Source organism: Elephantulus edwardii, unplaced genomic scaffold (genome assembly GCF_000299155.1).
Source record: "Elephantulus edwardii isolate Elephantulus edwardi_28Jun2011 unplaced genomic scaffold, EleEdw1.0 scaffold00079, whole genome shotgun sequence".
NCBI lineage: Eukaryota > Metazoa > Chordata > Mammalia > Macroscelidea > Macroscelididae > Elephantulus > Elephantulus edwardii.
Window position 1 is genome coordinate 10,427,887 of NW_006399829.1, and position 7,715 is coordinate 10,435,601.

General features: G+C 38.5%; 1 protein-coding gene across 1 annotated transcript in view; it reads left to right on the plus strand.

Annotated features, from left to right (window-relative positions):
* The window catches only part of SLC38A9 (solute carrier family 38, member 9), a 103,240-nt gene that overhangs the window by 50,211 nt on the left and 45,314 nt on the right, over nt 1-7,715 (plus strand). The window lies entirely within an intron of this gene.

A 7,715-nucleotide genomic window follows, 5' to 3' on the forward strand; every position in this document is an offset into this window, starting at 1 on the left:
CCTTGTAATTTCTGTTTGGGAGTAGGATTTAATTGAAGTTATATTGTAATCAGAAAAATCATCATCTCGTTCTCTTGATTTTCCTGAGGAAACATATCCCAAGCATTTCAAAGCTATAGAATATGGTCAGTGATTAATGTGTACAAATAGTACCTGCTCATTAACATCATTGTGTCCTTATGAGTTTTTCTGTTTCCCAGGCTAATTAAGATGATTATTAAAGTTTCTTCTCTCTCTCTCTCTCTCATACACACACACACTGATTCCCCCCCCCTTTTTTTTTCTTCTCATGATACCAACTTGGCTGTTTCTCCATTATCACCTAGATTTAGGAGTATTTTGAACATGATAAAAGCTCTGTAAAGCAATAAAAAGATGATGCTAAATGAGGAGCCAGGTTAGAAAAATGTGGATGACCATTATTTTAGAAGTGTCGCAAGTTAAGCATTGAGCTGCTATTCAAGAGGTTGGCTGTTGGAACCCACCAGCCATTCCATGGGAGAACGAGGGCCTGGTCTGCCATGTAGAGATTTCCAACCTTGAAAACCCTCTGGTGCAGCTCTACTCCATCCTCTAGGGCGCTAGGAGGTGGAGCCAGCTTAGATGCAGTGTGTTTATTAGACTAATAACTTGAAAATTAACAGTGAGAAAGTAGTACAGAATTTCTGATGCTGATTTGCTGTTGTGTGCCACTGAGTCGAAACTGATGCTTAGCCAACCCTCCAGCAGATTTTCTAAGCTTGTAAATTACATGGGAGGAGAGTGCCCATCCTTCTCCCTCAGAGCAGCTGGTGGATTCCCACTGCATGCCTTTGGGTTTGCAATGCAGTTCCTAAGAACTAGGCCAGTATGTCTACACTTGATTTAGAAAATGAAATGTCAGAGCTCTGGTGGCCTAGTGGCAAGAAGCTGCGCTGCAATCCCAGAGGAACACAGTTAAAATCCACCAGACGCCCTGCAAGAGAAGGAGGCACAATATACTCCTGTACCAGTCAGATCTGATTTGACGGTACACACACACAAAATAAAAATAAAAAAAGAAAATGAAATGTCAAGTCTTAATATTTGCTGTTACTCTCTAAACGTACCCTGGAGCTGAGTGTTTAAATATCAAGCTGCTAATGAAGTCAGTAATCCTCACCCATCAGCATATCCTTGGGGGGAAAAATGAGGCAGTCTGCATCCGGAGAGATGGCAGACTTAAAAACCCTCCGAGGCAGTTCTCTATCCTGCAGGATTGCCGTGAGTCCAGGTTGACTGCGGTGGATTGCATTTGGTTTTGGTTTACTTACTCAGTGGAGTCTGTACAGATTTCCTCCACCAGTGGCTTATAACTCGGAAACCTTTTGAAAATGAAATAACAAAAAGTGAAGAACCAATTACTGTTCTTCACTTATATGGGGGAAAAAATTGAACATTCCTGAAACTAAAACAGGAAATCCTAGCAAATAACACATAAAATAGAAAAGAACAGTTACCGTTGTTAAATACTATCAGCTTGGAACTAACTTGAAGCTAATTCTCCAGTGAGTTTTAAGAGGCAGTAAATTGCACAGGAGGAGACTGCCAATCTTGTGGAGCAACTTAGTGCTCGGGTTCTGCACTGCCTTTCTTAACGGCTAACTGCAAAACAGACACTACATTCTGGTTTTCTCTTTCTTCCTTTTATATAAAAGGAAAAACACCACTAAAATTTTTTTTTAGTTACCCAGAGTAAGTGCTGATTGATGTAGGGTGTTTCTTAAAAGCAAAACGGTATAAAGCTGTAAATGAGCGATGTCAGTAACTGGGGATGTTGGTGTTTGTAGTTGTTTCCCCACCTTTTTTGTTGCAATATTCCTGAATTTTTCCAACTGTATTGAGTTGGTGGTCATTGGGAGTTGCTATTTTTATAACCATGGCTATTTGTTTTCAGAACTTTTGACTGCATTATTTTGGATATTTTATTTCTATTAAAAACATTCAAAGACTCAAAAGTTGGTATAAATTCAGAATAAAGGAAGGGCTGGGGCTTGAAAGGCACCTTCTGTCCAAGATTATATTTAAAACTGGGCACTTATAAAAATGTCAACTTTAAGCTTGTCCTTCCGTTGATGGATAAAAATAGTCTGTGATACTATTTTCTAAAATTAGGTCCACTATGTTTTATATAAAAAGTATTGAAAGTCTCTGCTGCTGCTGCTGCTAGGACTTTAAAAGGTAGAAATGAAAGAAAAGGATCAATAACTTTCAAACACAAAAAGTCCTAACATTTAGATATGCCATAAAAGATAAGCCATGTATTTCACTTTACAGCATATCTAAATGATATACTAAAGGAATCTGGAGAACTAAAAGCAGCTTACGTTAATATTTATGATGCTGAAACTCACTTTATATTGTGATTTAAGAATTTATTAATAAATGAAAATGTATTATAAGTCTTTTTTAAAATGCTAATTAAAAATCACAAAGATTGTGATTTGTGAATTTTTAAATTAGCATTTGTTATGCATCTGAGAGCTGGACAGTGAATAAGACTAACAGAAGAAGAATTGATGCCTTTGAGTTATGGTGTTAGAGAAGAACACTGAATATCCCATGGATGGCCAAAAGAACAGATATGTCTTGGAGAGGGTGCAGCCAGAGTGCTCTTTGGAGGCAAAGATTTTAACGTTTCATCTTACATACTACAGGCATGTTGCCAAGTGGGTGTAATCCTTGGAGAAGGACATGATGCTCAGAAAGGTAGAGTGTCGGCAAAGGATAGGAAGGCCTTGAACAGGTGAATTAACACAGTGACTGCCACAATGGGCTCTAATGTGTCAAGAAGTGTGAGAATGGTGCACGATGGAACAGAGTTCAGATCACAGGATTGCTATGGGTCATACTCAGCTAACTCAATGAGACCTAACAACAACAGTTAAAAATCAGGACTTTGCAAGTTATGAGTCAATTAGTCTCATAAAGAAATCACATAAACCTGTGCTTCTCTTTGAGTTCATTTGTGTTCACTTGTTGTATACTCTTGTTTCTAAACTTTTGTTTAAGATGTAGTAGATTCAGTCAACTTTTACCCCCATAATGAGTTTTCCCTGAAAAAATAATGAGAATGAGATTGAACCAATTTATCCATACCATTCATTCTGTCTTTTCTTGCCTGGTCAACAACTTTACTCTTGGAATAAATTTTACTCTTCTCTCTCTTTAATTATATATCTAATATTTTTCCCTCCATTGAATTATTTGTACCAGTTAACAGAAACCTATCGCCCAGCCTCAAAAAACCCAAGCAAACTCATATATCTCATATTCTGCCCTAACCTCTGGGGGTTTTGTTGTTGTTAGGGTTTTTGGAATTTTTAAAATTTTTTTAGAATTTTGTATACATTGTGTTTTGTGCTAGTCTTCATTCACATTATGTTTCATACAATCATTTTCATGCATTGTGTTTTATAAAATTAATCACCATTGGACCTTGCCTATCATTACACTTTCTTCTCACCCGGGTCCGTCCCATTTCCTGCCCCACCTTCTGCCACCTACCAAACTGTGTAATCCTATGGTTTCACCCCTACTCATCATCAGCCCTCCCTCCTTGAGTTCCCATACACATTTTACTAGTTACCCTTCTATTTTTACAGCACTGGTCTTATGCAGTATTTATCCTTATGAGACTGACTGAGTTAGTTCACTCAGCATAAAGTTCTCTAGTCTCTCTCAAGTTATTTAGTATTTTTCAAAATCATTGCTCTTTTAGTGCTGCATAATATTCCATTGTGTGAATGTACCACCATTTTTGTTTTGGTTTGACTTTTTATTTTTTTAAAAAAAACTCTTAGAGGTTTTTTGTGTTCCCTGTTTCCACTTCTTCCATTTTGAACTCACTTTTTCTGGCATCTGCCACAGCCACTCCACTGAAAATTTTCTTACTGAGACAAGCAGTGACTTCATCCTGCCAAGTGCAATGACCAGTTGCCACAATTCTTAATCTACAACACCATGCGGCACCTTTGATTACTCCTTTCATCTTAACACACTCTCTCTGCTTGATGTATAAACCTCATTTCCTTTCTGTTCCACTATACTGCCACTCCTCATATTCTGTGCTCTGAATTTCGGAGTCATCCAGGTTTAGTGTTCAACTTCTTTTTCTTTAACTCATTCTCTGTGTAATATCATCTAGACATAAGGCTCTATGGCTTCTTGATAAGGAGTTTTACTGTTAACCCAAAGACAAAGTGTTCAAATCCACCAGCTGCTGTACAAGAGAAAAATGGTCAGTCTCCCGTGCAATTTACTGTCTCTGAAAATCCACTGTAGGGTCAGCTAAAAATCTATTTCGACTCTACAGTTCATAACAGCATAGTGATTAGTCCTAATTTAATATGACTGGTCCAGAGCTTTCTACTGTCTTCTAAGATAGTAGTTTCAGTCTTCCAGTTGCTTAGGCCAAAAACTGGCATCTTTCTTGATTGTTCTTTTATCCTCTTTCTATCTATAATCACATCAACTGTACCTTCAAATGAAAGGATAACCTGGCTACATTTTAATTATTTCCATGATTAAGAATGATATCAAGCCACTAATTTCTCACCGAAATTATCGTGATAGCTCCCCACTTAGCCTTGCTGTTTGTACCCAATCTCCCCTGGAGCCAGAGTGATGTTTCTAAAACAAAACTTTCAGAAGTATCCTATGTTTTCCTACCTCTGAGAATAAAAGCAAGACGTTGTAATACTCTGTATTGCCTTTTTTCCCTCTGCAAAGGGTCTCCTTAAGGTTTTTTACTTTTTAATTTTTTTTCCTTCGAGTAAATATGTACAAATAATTTATCATTTTTACACTTTGTTTTGAAACACTCATTAAAGATGATTGTTGTTGTTGTTAGGTGCCATCAAGTCAAATATGACACATAGCAACCCTATGAACAAAAGGTCTGAACCCTTTCCTGTCCTGTGCCATCCTCATTTTTCCTGGCACCCAAGAGCGTTGCAGCAGTCACTGCATCAAGCCACCTGGTTGAGGGTCTTCCTCTCCTTCGCCAACCCTCCACCCTTCCAGCATCATGTCCTTCTCCAAAGAATGGCCCCTCCTAGCAACATGCCCAAAATATGTGAGGCCAGGCCTCATCATTCTTGCCTCCAAAGAGTGTCTGGCTGCACCCTCTCCAAGACATACCTGTTTGTTCTCTTGACCATCCATGGGATGTTCACTACAGCTCAAAAACTCAGTGGTTCTCAATATAGAAATTGAAAACATGAATAATTAATTAATTAACCAACCATGTTTAATCACCCCCTTTTTGTAATCCATGTTGAAGGCTGTCTGTAATAAGCATTTCAGGTCTTCCTCCCTTTCAGCAAGCAAGATTTTGTTATATGCATAATGCAGCTTGTTGATGAGTCTGCTTTTGACCTTTATGCCACATTCCTTTTCATAGAGTCCAGCTTCTCAAATTATTTGCTCAGCCTACAGATTGAATAACTAGAGAGGAAAGATATGTCCCTGACACACATCCTTCCTGATTTTAAATTATACAGTATTGCCTTGCTCCATTCAGATAACAAGGATACAAAGGTCTTACCACAAGGCCCAATAGACAACATCATGATAAATGAAAAAGGATTGATGTCAGTGATTTCATCTTGCTTAGATCCACAATCAACAGCTTTTGGTACCAGCAGTCAGGAAATTAGGAGATACATTGTTATGACCAAGTCTGCTGTCAGAGATCTCTCCAAAATACTGAAGACCAGTGTTATCACTTTGAATACTAAGGTGTGCCTAGTTCAGGCCATGGTATTTCTTTTTCTTTTTTTAAAAAAAATTGTGTGTGTGTGTGTGTGTGTGTGTGTACACCATCAAATCAGATCTGATTGGTACAGGAGGAGATTGCCTCTCCTTCTCCAGCAGAGCATCTGGTGGATTTGAACCACATACTTCTGGGGTTGCAGTGCAGTTTCTTGCCATTTGGCCACTAGAGTTCCCTGGCCATCGTCTTTTTAATTACATAATATGCATATGAGTGCTGAAAAATGGATAAGAATGACAGAAGTAGAATTGATGCCTTTAAGTTGTGGTGTTGGAGTACTGAATATCCCATGAAGTGCCAAAAGAACAAACAGATATGCCTTCAGAAAGTTGTCAACAAGGATAATGAAGACTTGCCACTCATTCTAGATACTAGAAGGACATGCTAAAAGAGGCTGTTTCTTGGAAAGGAGTATCATGCTTGGAAAGGTAGAGGGGTCCACAAAAGAGAAGAAGACCTCCAATGAGGTGGATTGTCACAGTGACTGCAACAGTGGTCTCTAATAAGTCAGGAATTGTGAGAATGGTATAAGTTAGGACAGGATTAAGGTATATACTTCATAGGGTCATTATAAGTTGTATATAACTCAATTACAGCACCAACAAAAATCATCCCCTTACTGTATATGCCATTCATTTCACCCAACCTACAAATTTATTAATTTTTACTCCCCTCTTCTCGGTCTTTCTCATCATGGTCCATTTTGTTTGCAACTCTTTCCTTAGCTTTTTAGAATAGTAGTTGTTGTTACCTGTGACTCATAGTGACCCTCTGTACAACAGTTCTGAAGCCTGCCCTCTCCTGGGCCAGTCTCACTGACTCCAACACACCTACCCCCTTTACCCTAGTTACTGTATCAATCCATCTCATCCAAGTCTTCCTCGCCTGCACTGTCCCTCCATCCTTGGGAACATGATGTCCTTCTCCAAGCATCAGTAGTTTTATACTTTTGTGACAGGATTATATCACTCAGCATTATTTGTTCAAGATTCATCTGGGTTGTGCAGTATTTCTCCAATTCCTAATAGTTTTTAAGTATTGCATAATACTTCATTATGTGAATGTACCAGAGTTTCTTTAGCCGCTTGTCTGGTGATGGATACTTCAGTAAGGGTTTATATATCACAGTGTATGTCACAACTTTTAGTTCTTCGGGACATAATGCTAAATCAAATGTTATTTCTCTTCCTAATTTGCTAAGCAAACACCAAACTGTTTTCTATAATGATCGCACCATTTTACATTCCCAATAGCAGTATAAAGAGTTCTTTTTTAATTTATTTTAATAATTTTAATGAACATTTACAGAAATTTTTTATTTCCATTCATTCATTGCTGCACTTCTATCCCTGCCCAGCCCTCCCCCCACTGCCACCCTCCCCCAGATCACTCCTCTCTTGAAAAAGTAAAACTCCCTCCCGGGTGCACAATCCCCCTGCACCCCTCCTACCACCCCAAGTACATTGCACTATGCAACCTTAATTGTGGACTCTTGTGATAACCATAATACCCTATCATACATCGCTTTTAAATTATTCTCTCCCTCCTCTGTTTGAGTGCAATATAAACAATTTATCCACTTTTTCTCAGTCTTACCCTAACCCTGATATCAGTCCCATTTTACAGCAGTGGCACCATGCAGTATTTGTCCTTTTGAGACTGAGATATTTTGCTCAGCATATTGTCCTCCAGGGTCACCCATTTTGAATAATCATGCATGAGTTCCTCGTTTTTCAATGCAGCGTAGTATTCCATTGTGTGAATATACTGCAGCTTCTTTATCCATTTGTTTATTGATGGGCACCTGGACTGTTTCCAACTCTTTGTTATTGTGAACAAAGCCACGATAAACATGGGTGTGCATATATCTGCTTGGATGTCAGTTATGGTCTCTTTGGGATATAGTCCCAGTAGTGGAATT